Source organism: Sciurus vulgaris (assembly GCF_902686455.1).
Source record: "Sciurus vulgaris genome assembly, chromosome: 4".
Taxonomy (NCBI): domain Eukaryota; kingdom Metazoa; phylum Chordata; class Mammalia; order Rodentia; family Sciuridae; genus Sciurus; species Sciurus vulgaris.
In genome coordinates, this window is record NC_136464.1 from 76,254,084 (window position 1) to 76,270,727 (window position 16,644).

The window sequence follows — 16,644 nt, forward strand, 5'->3', positions numbered from 1 at the left end:
ATTGAACAAAAAAGTCAACAAAAATTTACAAATTTATTTCTTTAAGTTTTGCATTTACACTAATTATTCCATCACTCAATACCTCCTTCATCTAATGCAGTGTTGCTTCAAGAATCCACCATGAAGAATGCCTTTAGATTTAAAAAGAATGGTAATTTACTTGCCAGATCTCTCTATTGTAAAAAAGGATCTAGAAAATAGGTGTAATGGTGTGTTTCTGGAAAAATTGCACAACAGTATGATTTTCTTTCCTCTCTGTTCTTCTCTCACTGGAGGAAGGATAAATTGGGAATAAAATATATGTATTTCTTCAAGAAAGACTCTCACAATAAAACAATCCCTTAGAGAGGACACAAAGATGGTTTAAAAATCTTTAAAGTGTTCTTTTAAAGTCTATTACATTCCGAAGTATTATTTCTAAATGGAAGCTTTTTTTCCTTGCTTGATAACTTTGATTTTCTAATATTATATACAATTGCTTGCCTTAATGTGAAAATTCAAATTTCAAAAAGCATTTATTTTTCTCCAAGAACATTCAGGTTGAGTTTTGCTTCATGTTTTAACAATGGTTTTGTTTCTAGGCAGATATTACATTTCTAAAGCATGTCTTTAAGACGATTGAATAACTAATTTTTATCTACTTTGATATGATTTTATTGCCTATAACATGAAAAAATATCTGTTTTTAATGGAAGAAAGAAGATTAAAGGGTTTCAAATACAGCATTTTATATTTTCTGACTTACTATTTATCATTGAAAACAAGTTGTTACTGAAATTTATTCATTAAAATATAACATGAAAAAAATTAAGATGTTGTAATTTTGATTTGAATGATACATTTTTTAAATTTTCAGACAAAAATGGAATATTTTCAAGATGTTAGTTAAGTCTATCTTGCTCAAATGCTTTGGTCCTAATTAATTCCACAAATGTCCAATATGGAACTGCTATTACAATTAATATGAAAATATATAAATTATATTTTATAATAACCAGTGTCAGAATGTGGTTGGAGTTTGCATGGCACATTGTCTAACTTAAAGTTATGTTCAGTATTTTTGAATTAAAGAGCAAATCATTACCCTATGTAAATGTATGATTACACAAATGGTATGCCTCTACTTCATGTACAGAGAAACAAGATGTATCCCATTTGTTTACAATAAAAATAAATTTAAAAAAAAAAGAGCAAATCAGAAAACAATTCGAGATGTGGTTAGTAATAGCTGATGGGTGAATCTTGTAAAATCTTTTAGGTCATCCTAAGAAATTTTGTCTTCAATCTGTTTGAATTGACATTTTTAAAAGATGGCTCTGACGACAAATAAGAGAACTATTGCAGTATTTCAGGCAGGACATGATAACTTAGACCAGGGTGGTGGCAATGGATGCAGAGGTAATGAAATAGTTTCTGCAGAAAGTAAAATAGGAAGTAAAATGTACAGAATTAGGAGATGGATTTAACATGAGAAAAGAAAGAGATACAAAAAAAAAAATTGTGAATAAAGGTTTTGTCTTGTGTAACCGGTTTACTGGTCATATCAGTCATTGAGATGTGGCTCCTGTGTCACCGGCCAAAAGTGTGGTGTTAAGATCCCTATCCAATGATGAGGATCCTTCACTTTTTGTAGGAAGAACTTTGAAAGTCTCGATAATTAAAAAAAAAAAAAAAAGAGAGTGGTTTTTAACATTTATTCTGTTTAGACTAAAATTTCAAATTGAAACTGTATTATTAGCATAATTATGAGAAATTCGTAAGCTATTCTTAGGAGTTTCCAAATCTACCTTTATATGCAGGTATGGACTTTCTGACACTTGGTGGCAGCCACCACTTTACAGAACGATGCTTTTAGAATATCGCCCTCACTCTTTGGACTACTTAGTATATGAGAGCAGAAACTTATTTATGACACATTCTCCAAAGGGAATTGACATAAAGGAAGCCCTGGGATGGCTGGAAGAGTATATGGGTTGTTTCCCATCTCATTGTTTGTGGGAAGCCATCCATGTTTAGCAGAATCAGGCCTGGCTGAGCCATGGGATACAGAGGTCTGACTCCCAGGAACTTACAGTCATGAGAGACTGTTTCAGATAGCCTAGGGTAGGTGATCCTGTACAGAGTTGGTTCATCATCTGACATGTTAATTCTTGATATGTGAATGCTAATTCACAATAAGGGGCAGGGGGCGCTAGATTAGGTAGAGGGGAGTGAAGGGAGGGGAAGGGATATAGGGGTGCGAAGGATAGTAGAGTGAAATAGATATCATTACCTCATGAACATATATGACTGCATGATCGATGTGATCCCACAATACAAACAATCAGAAAAATAAGAAATTATACTCCATTTATATATGATTTATGAAAATGCATAAATGCATTCTACAGTCATGTATAACTAATTAGAACAACAACAACAAAAAGAACATTGTAAGTACATCACAACCCAATAAAATGTATGGACTTTTCACTTAAATTTTGATTTGATCAAAGTAAATGTAGAAAGAAAGATGAAAACTTTGGTGACAAGTTTGGTGATTGGAAGTTCAAGCATATTAAGTTGTTATTAAATATTAGGATGATAATGGTTTGTTATTATATTTCAGGAAGTGTCCTTTTTTTAGTGATACTATATTTCAGAGCATAACTGTGGCATATTTTATGCTAAATCTTTTCACAAAATAGTGGGGTATGACAATTATGGAAAGCTAAAACATGGTGTAATGATTACAGGTGATGTGCAGTGAAAGTAAACACTAATTGTTTGGATGAAATTTAGGACCTATGCAAATGTACTAGAATATACTAGAATGGGGATAGATAACAAGACTACTCATGATTAACAGTTATACTGGAATTTGTATAAATGGGAGGAGGGTATAGTTTTACTATTTTGCATGCTTTTGAAATTTTTCTTAATGTAATATTTTAGCACTTTAAGAAATGGCTTCTAGTAAGACTGAGGAATCAAATATAGGACAAAAATATTGAAATTAAATGTCAGGAATAAAAAATATACTTTACAACAAAATGTGCAGATATTATGATAAAAGAAGTATAAAGTCATGCCCATTTTTACTTTAAATTTTAATAAAAAAGACTAAATTGATGACTTTCTAGCAAAATACAACCTACTAATTATGATGAGAGGAAAAAGTTCATAAGCATTGTATATTATTATTAAGTATTAGATTTACAATTTAAAAGTTTTTCAAAACCTTTACTGATAAATTATATAAATTATTTAAAAAATAATTACTGTCAATATTAAAGTTTTAGAGAGGAGTGAAATCTGGGAAGAGTGACTAACTTGTACTATGAATCCAGCATAAACTTTATGCTAAGTAGAGAGAGATTATTAACAGATTTTGAAATTAATAGTCTCTCTCCTCATGAATATTGAAGCTAGAATCTTACAATCAACAAGATATGGAATGAATAATAAATGAAGAACATGCTGGATGTATTCAAAGAATGCTTGTTTAGTTTAACATTCAAAAAGCAGTTATTATACTTTGCCACATCCATACATTAAAGACCCAAGATTATGTAATATTTTCATTAGAGGCAAATAAAGTTGTTCATAAAATTTGACACCCATTTTAATAGCACAGACCTAGGTACTGAAGGAAATTTTTTTGACCTGATGTCACATATTTTCAGAAATATAAAGCCAACATAAAGGTGAAGCATAAGGAGCATTCTTTCTAATTTCTGAAACCTTAGTAGTTCAGGTAAAAACCAGCTTCATGTTCAAAGAGCAGGACACACTTTTCAATGCCAGAGGACTTTCTCCTGCTGCTGGAGCCAGCTCTGTTGTTCTTCTGACAGGAAGTGCCAGGGAATAAATGGTCCCAGGGCACCTCTCTTCCTGGCTGTCAGGACTTGCTATCCACACACCCCACCATATGCATCTGGTCCTTGGGTGGAATAGCAGAAGGCACATGTTCTACATTGGTTCCTAGAGTTTCTCTCCAGTCTGAAAGTTTCAGTGTCCCATGGAAGAAACTGCTATCTTTTACTGGCCATTTTACGGTTCTTTCCTTTTTCTTCTTCCTTGATAAATTATTTGCCCTAGAATCTTTGTCTCAGTGTCTGGTTCTAGGGTAATACAAACTAGTTTATAATATAATTTTTTAAAGATTGTTTACTTTGATAAGAATAAATTTCTAGCTAAAAAACATCTCTATTTTTTTTCCTCTGACTTTCCTTTCTTGGAAAAAATATAAAATGCCTAATAGTCTCACTCACAGAGTTTAATTAAAATGCATGTAGCACAACATTTAGTAGTCAGGGTCAAGCCTTTTATAGTTACAGAAACATGATTCGATATTTTTACAGACAGGTATGAGTAGACCAAATTGTGTGTCTTGTTATTGTTTATTATCAGGAACTACTTTAACTCAAATTGTAAAACTACCGACTGTTGTACTGATGGAGGTGGCTTCTTTTCATATATCTAAATGTTTATCATGAAAGTATTTAAAGTCATTTAACAACAGTGGTCAATCCTCCCATCTCATTTATTCTTCTTCCTGGGAGGAGGGGAGATTTATCTCCAGCATTGGTTTGGGAGAAGGAACTGATCCTCATTAGCTCACCAGTTTTCCTTTGAAGTCAGTTTATTCTAAAATGCATGAATTCTGGTGAAAGGCTTCCTCTCCAGCAAAGCCCTGGGATTATATTTACTGCAGATGCAGGTTGGAGATACCTGGCTAATTCATGAGTAAGGTCTGAGTAAATTCACTTAGCTGCTAACCTCAAACTCTATTCTCAGTCCAAATATCCATTAAAAGTAAAATTCTTGCCCCGTCTGATCCATTTTGAGGTGTACCTCTCATCTTGTTTTGAACTCAGGAGGAAATGAAAGGATGTTATTTATAGGCTCCCTAAAATCACAAACTAATAAAAAGGAATCTATGGGAGTGAATCCAAGACCTTTATGCTTAACAAGATCTAGAGATGATTCTAATGCACACTGAGCTTTGAGATTCTTATCGATGATATATAAGCACACAAGTTACTTTGCTGGAAAGACATGCATATTCAAAACTTTAAATTTGCAATCTTTCAAGCTTCCATGTAAGTTTATATTAAGCATGCAATAGGATTCTTAAAAGCATTACTTTAAAATTATACTACTATGAATTAATGAATCATATAATATATTTTATGCAAAAGTTTACTTAAAAAGTAAAAACAAGTAATAAAATATTTAAAATTTTTAATTAAATAATCACAAAAAAGTTAAAATCCTTGTAACTCTCAATATGTCCAACAGCATTCCAGCATATAGGGAAATTCTCTCCATGTTCTCCATGTTCATGGTCGAACAAGAACAAGAGAGCTCCCTCCAATATTCACATCTGTATTCAGTGTGCCCATGTTCCACATCTTCTGTTCAATGGGCTTCTACACACATATGAACACTTAGATAATTGCCCAAGATGGTTAGGTAGCTGGTTTGAATTAGAATGGATTGGTAGTTTTGTGTGAATACTCACATAGAACAGTTGGAATTTGCACCCCAAGCTTTCTTCCCTTTTATTTTAAAATTTTTATTTGTTCTTTTTGGTTATGCATGACAGTAGAATATATTCTGACATATATACATACATGGAGTATCACTTTCCATTCTTATGGTTGTACATCATGATATGGAGTTACACTGGTGGTGTATTCATATATGAACACAGGAAAGTTATGTCCTATTTATTCTACTGTCTTTCCCATTCCCTTCCCCACTCCCTTCCCTTCATTCCCCTTTGTCTAATCCAAAGTTATCTTTTTCTCTTTATGTTTCTCTTCAGCCCTCTGGCTTCCAGTTGAGGGAATGTGCAAGCTATCTCTGTATGTATCCAAACATTTCTGTCTTGTGCTAAAGCCAGTGTCTCTTTTGAGCATTTATTTTTTGCTTTGTGTTTTCCAAAAAGTAAAAATGGCACTGAAGTAACTAATGAGAGAGAAGAGAAGGAAAAATTTGGAAAGTACATAAATTAATGATTCAGAATATGACATAACTCTGTTAAAGAAAATCAAAATTAGGGAACTAGAACTTCCCCGTTGATTTCAAAACGTACACAAGATAAATGGAAATGTATAAATGATGAGAATCCACAGATGTGTGTGCATATGCATGTGTGCAGGTATTCATATGTTTCTAACCTTAATCTCTTTCACCCTCTCCTCTCTCTAGATCTTTCTGACCACTTTTATAAACATTGCTCCCATGTATGCAAAGGGCTACATAGTAAATAATTTAGTGAATAATTTACACAGAGTAAATAATTTACACAGTCTTTGCAAACACTTTGAGTCTTAACTCTCTCTTTAATACAAAACAGTCATATAAAATATGAAAACAAATACACATGTCTGTGTTCCAATAAAAATATTTTCAAAAGCAAAATGTAGAATGGGTTTTTCTGATTCCTAGTATTGCTTAAAAGAAGGAAAGGGTAGACTATGTACTAAATGGCACTTTAGACTTGACAATTAATATGACTACTATACAGCTTGAAAGAAAAAGCAAAACATGAGCATTAAACTTTTGAAAACAAAATAATACAATTTCTCTGAGCTTAATTTTAATATCTCTGTATTTAATGCTTTGGTGACATTAAGACCATATTGCCTTAAGACCAGCTCAAATCACTGTCATTCTAGATATAAAATTCACTTGGTTATATTTCCATAAGTATTTTGACATGGTCAAATAATCATCATTGAAAACTGATGAATAGTTTTCAGGACATATATGATTGTGGTTCAATTAATACTACCGGGAAATGTAAAAGCCTATTATTTTAGGCAGTGTCATAATCTGATTCCACTATTTTGGTTTGCATTCTTGGAATATCACTAAATTTTATTCTACTTTTCAAAAAGAAAGGCTAAAAAGAAAATTAATAATTACTAAGACCAAAGTTGAATTTCATTAGAACGAAAGGTACAAAGTTTTCTTTTAAGGTTTGGTCTCTTGATTAAGAGTGCCATCTACAGATGTGAATCCTATTTCTGTGAAGATAAGCTCTGTATATCACACCAAGCACACTAAAGTTACTCCTTATCTGTTTGCTGAAAATAGGCACTCTAAATTCTCCAAATCCAGGTAAATTGGCCCCTTCCAAATAGATAATATTCCTCACATATACTGTTTTAACTGTTATTTTAAGGCAACTCATCTAAAATATTATTTACTTGGAAACATGTGAAATGTGTCTTTCATATTTGACAAAATATTATGTTGGAATTCCAACCACAGGGAAGGTAAATAGTTATAAATGTAGCATTAACTTCTGGTAGATGGTAGACTGCTACACAATTATCACACAATTAGAATCAGATCTATAATGAGGGAAGTCTCCATAGTCAACACTTTTCCAAAATGCAGATCACCCTAATTGCTAGTAATCCCCTCAACATTGTCATTAAATCTAGACATAATTATAAAAGCATATATATTAAGGCATTGGATTTCAGAAGGATTGGTATTATTAACTAAGGAAAAATAAACGTAGGAAGGCATGCCATAGTTTAAAGTTAATGATTTAGTATCCACACCTGAATCCAAGTGCCTTCACTGAAGGAGTTTGATCATCTCTGTATACCTGTTTCCTCATTATAAAAATGGCTCTAATAATCACTTACACTTTAAGATTCTTACATAACACTAATGGGAATGGCCATTATAAATCCCAAGTAAGAAAAATCTTTGTCTGTGATTAAACAATAAATTCTGAAGTTTATTTTTTCTTCTTTTTTAGTGTATGCCACTGTTTTCTTAATATACCTTCACATAAAAGTTATTTGGTATAATCATTTTAAATCTAGAACCTTCAAGCCTTTTCCCTAGAGATTCTCATAATTGCTGAAATGGATACCAGGAATCTTTAATTGTCAAGTTATATCTTCCAATGACTATACAAGTTTGGAAAATACTGATTTATGTTATTCATTTCCATATATGAATGTTTGTGACAGATATTAAAGCCCTTGAACTAAAATTAAAACGCAGGTATGAAAAATGAAATAAAATTGCTTCCTTTTTTCTTTGATTATCTTTCTATTTTTTAAAATGCCAATCATATTGGACATAAACTCAGCTAATTTCTTCCTTTTATTGGTAGATTATATCGGGACTTAAGAAAATTCAATTATTTTACTTATAAAGATGTTTCTTAATAAGAGAGATATGTCAGAAACAATTTGGACATTTTTCTAAATATAATGCCCAGAAAATCAGTTTTGAGCATGCTCTAACATTTATACAAAGAGAAATGATAAATAATCATTCCTCAAGTTTATTTCTCTTGGTGAAATAATACAGCATTGACTATGTTGTCCTATGTAGATATGAGAAGAATATATCCTATTTAACAAAATTGAAACTAGGGATTTTAATTGGGATTGTGTTAAATCTGTATAGTGCCTTTGGAAGTATAAGCATTTTGATGATATTACTTCTGCCTCCAAGAACATGGGAGATTCTTGCCATCTTCTAAGGTTTTCTTTATTTCTTTAGTGTTCTGTAGTTCTCATTGTAGAGGTCTTTCACCTCTTTTGTTAGATTGATTCCCAACTATTTTTTTTTAAGGTTATTGTGAATAGGATAGTTTTCCTAATTTCTCTTACAGAGAATTCATCACTTATGAATAGAAATGCATGAGATTTATGTGTATTAATTTTATATACTGCTACTTTGCTGAATCCATTCTAGAAGTTTTCTGGTGGAGTTTTTTGGATCTTCTAAATATGGAATCATGTTGTTGGCAAATAGTGATAACTTGAGTTCTTGTCCCATTCATATCTCTTTAATTTCTTTGGTGTGTCCGATTACTGTGGTTAGTCTTTCAAAGATGATGTTGAATAGAAGTGGTGAAAGAGGGCATCCCTGCCTTGTTCCAGTTTTTAGGGGGAATATTTTCAGTTTTTCTCCATTAAGAATGATATTGGCCATGGGCTTAGCTTAGATAGCCTTTACAATGTTGAGATGTTCAGATTATCCCTACTTTTTCTAGTGTTTTGATCATGAAGGGGTGTTATACAATTCCAATTAAAATTCCAATGACATTCCACATAGAAATAGAGAAAGCAATCATAAAATTCATCTGGAAGAATAAAAGACCCAGAATATCCAAAGCAATCCTGGGTAGGAAGAGTGATACAGGAGGTATCACAATACCAGACCTTAAACTCTATTAAAGAGCAATAGTAACAAAAACGGCATGGTATTAGCACCAAAATAGACAGATAGACCAATGGTACAGAATAGAAGACACAGAGACACCAACATAAGTACTGTTATCTCATACTAGACAAAGGACCCAAAAACATACAATGGAGGAAAGACAGCCTTTTCAACAAATGGTGCTAGAAAAACTGGAAATCCATATGCAACAAAATGAAACTAAACCCCTATCTCTCACCTATACAAAACTCAACTCAAAATGGATCAAGGATCTAGGATTTAGACCTGAGACCCTTCACCAAATAAAAGAACAGATAGGCCCAAATCTTCATCATGTTTACTTTGGAACAGATTTCCTTAACAAGACTCCTGGAGCACAAGAAATAAAAGCAAGAATCAAAAAATGGGATGAATTCAAACTAAAAAGCTTTTTCTCAGCAAAAGAAACAATCAATAATGTAGAAAGAGAGCCCACAGAGTGGGAGAAAATCTTTTCCACACACACTTCAGATAGATCACTATTCTCCAAAATTGATAAAGAACTTAAAACACTTTACAACAATACAAAGAAACCAATCAATAAATGGGCTAAGGAACTGGGCACACAAATCACAGAAGAAGATGTACAGGTGATCAACAAATATATGAAAAAGTGCTTGTCATTTCTAGTAATTAGAGAAATGCAAATTAAAACCACACTAATATTTCATCTAGCTCCAATTAGAATGACTATTATCAGGAACACAAGGAATAGTAAGTGTTGGCGTGGATGTAGGGAAAAGGGCACACTCATACATTGCTGGTGAAGTTGTACATTGGTGCAGCCACTTTGGAAAACAGTATGGAGATTCCTCAGAAAACTTGGAATGGACCCACCATTTGGCCCAGCTATCCCACTACAAATAACTTAAAATCAGCATACTATAGTGATGCAGCCACATCAATGTTTATAGCTACTCAATTCACAATAGGTAGATTGTGGACTCAACCTAGATGCCCTTGAATTGATGAATAGGTAAAGAAACTGTGATATATACACACAATGGAATACTATTTAGTCATAAAGAAGAATAAAATTATGGCATTTGCTGGTAAATGGATGGAACTGGAGAATATCATGCTAAGTGAAATAAGCCAATCCCAAAAATCCAAAGACTGAATGTTGTCTCTGATAAGCGGATGATGATACATAATGGGAGTGGGGAGTGGTGGGGTAGAAGAAGAACGGAGGAACTTTGGATTGTGTAGAGGGCAATGGGAGTGGAAAGAGGTGGGGGAAGGAAAGACAGTGGACTGAAACAGACATTATTACCCTACATACATGTATGATTAAAAGAATGGTGTGAATCTACATTGTGTATATCCATAGAATGAAAAGTTGTAACCCATTTGTGTACATTGACTTAAAATGCAGTCTGTAAAAATAAAAAATAATATATATATATATATATATATTAAACCATTTAAATTAAACTTTTGCAGATGGCTAAAAGAAAAATGAAATCAGCAAAATCCAGAGTGGAAAGTCTATAGAATATAGGACAATCATTCTGGTTTCATGAAAAATAAAATGATACATAGAAAAATCCATAGATAACAAGAAACTTTTATTATTATTATTTTTATTTAGCTTTTAATTTTTTACAGACTGCATTTTGATTCATTGTACACAAATGGGGTACATAATTTCATTTTATGGTTGCACACAATGTAGATTCATACCATTTGTGTAATCATACATGTACATAGGGTAATGATGTCTGTCTTATTTCACCATTTTTCATATCGCCCTCCCTCTCATTTTCGTCTTCAGAAATTTTCAGATATAACTTTGAATATAATTTACACAAATTTAAATAAAAGAAGGGGGATAATTTGGACTTTTAGACTATATAAACTTAGATAATGGAAATATTAGTTTATTCATTATTCAAACTAAATATGTTTTGCTAAATTTCATCTAACTGATAAATTATGAGCCATTATTCTGACTTATGAAAGCATATTAAAATTTAATTCTTTCATTCAGTGGTTATGACAGTCTTTTAGAGCTTTATATCAGTTCATAGTTAATGTTATGAGATGCAGTTGGACACCATGGTATAAATTTGGATTTTGTAAAAAAGCAGAATCACCTTGTGATTTTTGAGTTGAGAAGGTATATGTTTTAATTTCTGCTAAAACAAAAATAAAGTCCAATTTCTGTCTGTCTAACAGAATCAAGGGGAAAAAACACATTAACAGGAAGCTCATTGTCTTTTGAAATTATAAATGAGGTCATATCACTTCCTTGTTTAAAATGCTTAAATCCAGATGAAATATGACTTTCATCTTTGGAAGTGTTGTGATTTAGATATGAGGTGTTCCCAAAAGCTCATGTGAGATAATGTAAGAATGATCAGAGGTGAAATGATTAGATTCTGAGAATTGTAACTCTTTGGGTAGATTAACCCACAGATATGGGTTAACTTGGTGGTAACTGAGAACAGTTAGGGTGTGACTGCAGAAAGTTGGTCCCTAGGGGTGTTATTATGGAGTTTATATTTTGTCCCTGGTGAGCAGAGATCTCTCTCAGCTTCTTGGTTGCCATGGCCTGAACTGCTTTCCTTTTTCTCATGCTTCTGCCATGATGGTCTCCCTTACCTTGGGCACAGAATTATGGAGTTGGTCAACCATAGATGGAACTTCTGAAACCATGAGCCAAGATAAGTTTTCCTCCTTTAAATCTGTTCTTCTTAGGTCTTTTGATTACCATAATGAAAAGTTGACTAAAACAGGCAGCTGGGGAAATAATGAGAAGCGATAGATATATTTTGAAGAAAGAGCCAAGTAGACCAGAAGCAGAAAATGAAGGAAAGAGATAAACTGAAAATAACTTCTTGAGTGAGTTTTACACCAAATAACTCTGGATAAATGCTAATGCCATAAACTAAAGTGGAGAACTCTAGAAAGAAAAACAGTTTGGAGCACAATAAAAATTCTCTTTTGAATGTGCTGTTTTTAATCTTAGGTACCCAGTGGGAGTGTCAAGAGTTGGATATGAAGAAGAGAACTAATAAAGCTGTTAGCAATCTGAAGTGAAAGGATCTGAGGTGAACCTGAATGAAATCAGCCAGAGCAGATATAATGACCATGAGGAAAGTTGAAGATTACTTCTGTAGTACTCTTAACATTTAAGGAAAGAAGAGACACTGGCATAAAATTCTGAAAAGAAGCAGACTATCATGTAGGTCAAGAAGTCTGTTAGCATGGAATTCAGGGGATAAAAGAATTTCAAGAAGTCAGTGATTATAAGATGGATCAACTACTGTTGAAATGTAAATAAATTTTCTGAATTTACCATCTAAAGACAGAGAATAAATTTGTATTAACTGAGGAGGTTTCAAAGGAATTGGTGCTTAATACATAAATTAAATTAAAATTTCATTAGTTGAGGTAGATCATCTGATGACAACAACAGGTCTAAACATTTCAATGCAACAGACGCATGGTTAAGTGTTTCCATAAGTCCCTGAGTTCTGAAGTGTTCTGTAGATATTTTACATCAAAACAATAAGAAAAGGAGAGAAGAGAGAGAAATTAAGAACAAATACAGAACTTTAACTGCCCTGGATAGGGAATGATACATCACTTTGGTTAACTTTCCATTGGAAAGAACTAATCAATATGGTACGTGGGGTGAAACTTTACATTTAATGTTGTGTCCTGAAACAGAAAGTAAATTCAGTAACTTCTGGCCCATCTTTGTTACATAAATATTTTTCAAGGTCACTGTAATGTCTCTAATTACTTTATTCTCTAAAAGTACTTGAACATTATTTCATTGATCATTAAAGCCAGTACCTTAATTCAATATATGTGGTCTCTGCTTATACCCTAATTACAGACTTTTCTAATGATGGTTTCTATGCAATTTAAATGATTTGATTTTCTAATTAGCTTACCAAGTACTCATGAAATAATTTAATTCACAGAAGAAATATAGTTTATATAATTTCATCAGAAATATTTTATTCAGACTGTCCTTTATGCTATTAAAGTAGAGTGAAATACAAATATTCAGAGTATTATTTAGAAATTTTAAAATACCATTGCTTTTCTGTTTTAACTTTGGATTTATCACTGAGTTATGCCTTCAAGTCTACTTACCTATTTCAGTCAAACATATTAGATCTTAGAAGGCAAATATAGAATTTTTAGTGGTAATATTATGCTCTATTTCCTTAGCTTAGAAGTTCATCACATTATGGGAAATTTGATAAATGGAAAATAAGGATGGAAAAGTAAGAAATATTTTATTTGTTAATATTCACTTAAATTAGACTTTTTAGTAAAATCGCTTACATACGCAGTACTCAATAAGTTTTTTCCCTGATAACAATTGATAAATTAAAAATAATATATCCACAACTCCTACTAGCATATTACTAGCTATATAAACAGTGACTATTTAAACACACAGCACATCATTACTTTGAATTATAGTATTTGAAAAGAGATTTCTTTAAAGCATCACTATTAAAATAGTGTAAACTTTCCCAAAAAGAAATGGTTAGGTGAACAAGACACCACTGACCTGCTGAAATACCATAGCAAACACTAATGAATTGACTTTAGCTGTCCTAATAGCAGCTCATCATTCCCACACAATTGTTAAAAATAATTAACAAATGTTGCAGAGACAACCTATGCCTATGATATGCATTATATGTTATGAATTAATTATACATAAGTTTATTAATAATACATTCATAGAAACCATGTCAATAATTAGAAATAGCTGAGAGTTGCACAATGGGCAAATATAAACAAACCAATGTGCTAGTCTTCACTCTTTTCTGACTCTAAATTCAGTTTCAACTTGTATTGATTTAAGGATTAGCATATGCAATTTTTATTCATATTTTAAAACACTTGGAGAAAGCATAAAATTAAGTATTTTATGTGTTCGCCATCACTAGTCACTAGGGGAAAGGTAAAACTCCGATTGTATTCTTATGGCAACTCTATTATCTATCTCCTCAACTCTTAGCAGATTAATTAAAAGAAAAAAGAAAATTCAAGGTTTTGGTAAGGATATATAGCAAGTAGAACTGTTGTGCACTGCTGGTGGTTTAAGCTAAAGACAAACACAAGCTATGACCCAACAATTCCATTCTTGCTCCACACCACACAGGAAGTCATAGAACTGTACAAATAATTTCCACAGGGATGCTGCTTGTAATAATTTATTATTGCATCTTTTTCCCCTATAACCAAATATTAGGTGGAGAAAATCCTGGTGAGAGGGAAAAAATGTCACTTTGATATTTTCAGAGATTTTGAATTATTCTATTACAAGAATGTGAGTACACATAATTGTCTTTACTTCCATGATCTGTTTGCTAGAGTACAAACTCTCTCTCGTCCCCCTCTACCCTCCTACTCCTCTTTCTCTTTCCCTCTCTTTCCAAAATAAAGATTTGTCAAACTATTATCATTTATCTGTTGTTCATCCATAGAAAAGTAGTGAATTATATGAATTTTATCTTTCTTATTTATGACTCTATCACTGTTAAGTATATGTCAATGATTTAATAGTCACATATTTAATAAAAAGCATATTTAAATGAGTGACTATGAATACATGTGAAAATTTTTCAAAGCAGAGTTTTTAAAAATGAATATTTACCCTATTCAGCTTGGATTTATATTCAGGTCTTCCTGTTTTCTCTATTTTTTTAAAATTGATTCTCAAATGACCAGATCCTGACTTCTGTCTGTTGTTCATCAATAATACTTAGGAGCCTGGTTACATTAAATTTGCTCATCTCCTACTTATGATGTAACACCACCTTATTTTTCAGGATAAGTTCATTACACTGGTCTTCTTGACAACCTTCTCTCAAGGGAGGAGATCAAATCCACAAAGCACCAAAATGTTAATGAATCAACAGGACATTTCAATAAGGATGAAACCACTATGCCCATAACTCCCTAACTACCTTTAGAAGAACGTATTTTAGTTGATTTTGAAAATGATCATGGACTGATACAATGAAAAGAAATGACCAAAAGAATAATGACATTGCAATCTCAGGACAATGTCATATTGTTTCAAGTTTCTGAACACTCTCTCGAGTTTCTAAGTACTTGCCTCTCTCCCATTTGATACTTATCTCTTCATAGACAGTCATTTAGTTTGAAGACACAGGTTCGTGGTCCGCATATGGTGCTCTAAATTACATAAGAGAGCACCAAGATCACGGTTTCAGTAGGAAACAGATAGCATACTCAAATTTGGGAGTTTTAGGGAGGTTTAAGTACAGCAGTTATATGCAAGTGTATGGCCAATGAATAAGGAACAGACAAAAGATAGTAACAAGAATCTCTATGAGAATTCTTATTCTCAAAAAATATTAAGTAAGTCAGACGAGGTATCCCAACAGATAAATTCCTGATCTGAGATTTAAGCCAAATCATGCTATACTCCCAGAAATATAAGAGATGCTCTTTGAGAAAGCCTAAATTGAATACCTGAATCATGTAAGGATTAGAGATGATAGACTACTGAGTTTATGAATGAGTATATAGTAATGTAGTGCAGAACGAATACAAAAGTACTGGACAGACAGAAGCAGAGTAATCAAAAGCAAATACTGAAGCTTATCAACATGTATCTACCAGAATAAATTACAGAGTTCCAGAGAACATCAGAAAGAGATTACTGAACATGTGACATGGAGGAAAATTAGTATTAATGAAGTGAATTGAAATATGAGAAAAGTGATGAAGGTGTGATCCAGCAATTTATATTTGAAAGTGTGTAAGAGATCCCAATCAACACAAAGACTACATTGGGAAATAATGGAACTCAAAAGTAGCTCTCAGTCATTTAGGGACTTGCACATTAGCAAATCATAGATGAAGAATTTTTAATGATTGCTGATATTATATGTACATAATATGAATTTTTCTTTGTTTTGTTGGTGAATAGTAAAAAGAATTTTGCAGGTTGCATGTTCAAAATAAATCATGAAGAATGGAAAACTGTAATAGCTTCCACTTCAGAAATTCATTCTGGGATCCAAGATGGCAGACTAGAGGGTGACTGCATCTCCAGTAGCTCCAGAAACCAGGATTCAAGAAGGTGAGGCATTGAGAGACTTGGACTAAAATAGAACCATGGGGTGAGTCTCCCCCACCCGGTGAAGCTAGCCAGGCAGCAGGCCCGGATTCAGACGGCTTATTAGAGTAGGGTAGGGCACCTAGAGTCTCCCCAGGCAGCCCTGAGCACTCCGGAGGTGGGCTCCTCTCACAGGGCCTGATCTCCAGCTTCTCGGAGCAGGCCCCCCAGTGAGAGCCTTTCTGCACAGAACCAGCTCCAAGTCTCTGAGCCATCGCGGGGCGAGCTCTGGCACGCCTACAGGTTGGTTCTGAGACCAGGACAGGGCAGCCAGGGACTTCCCTAAG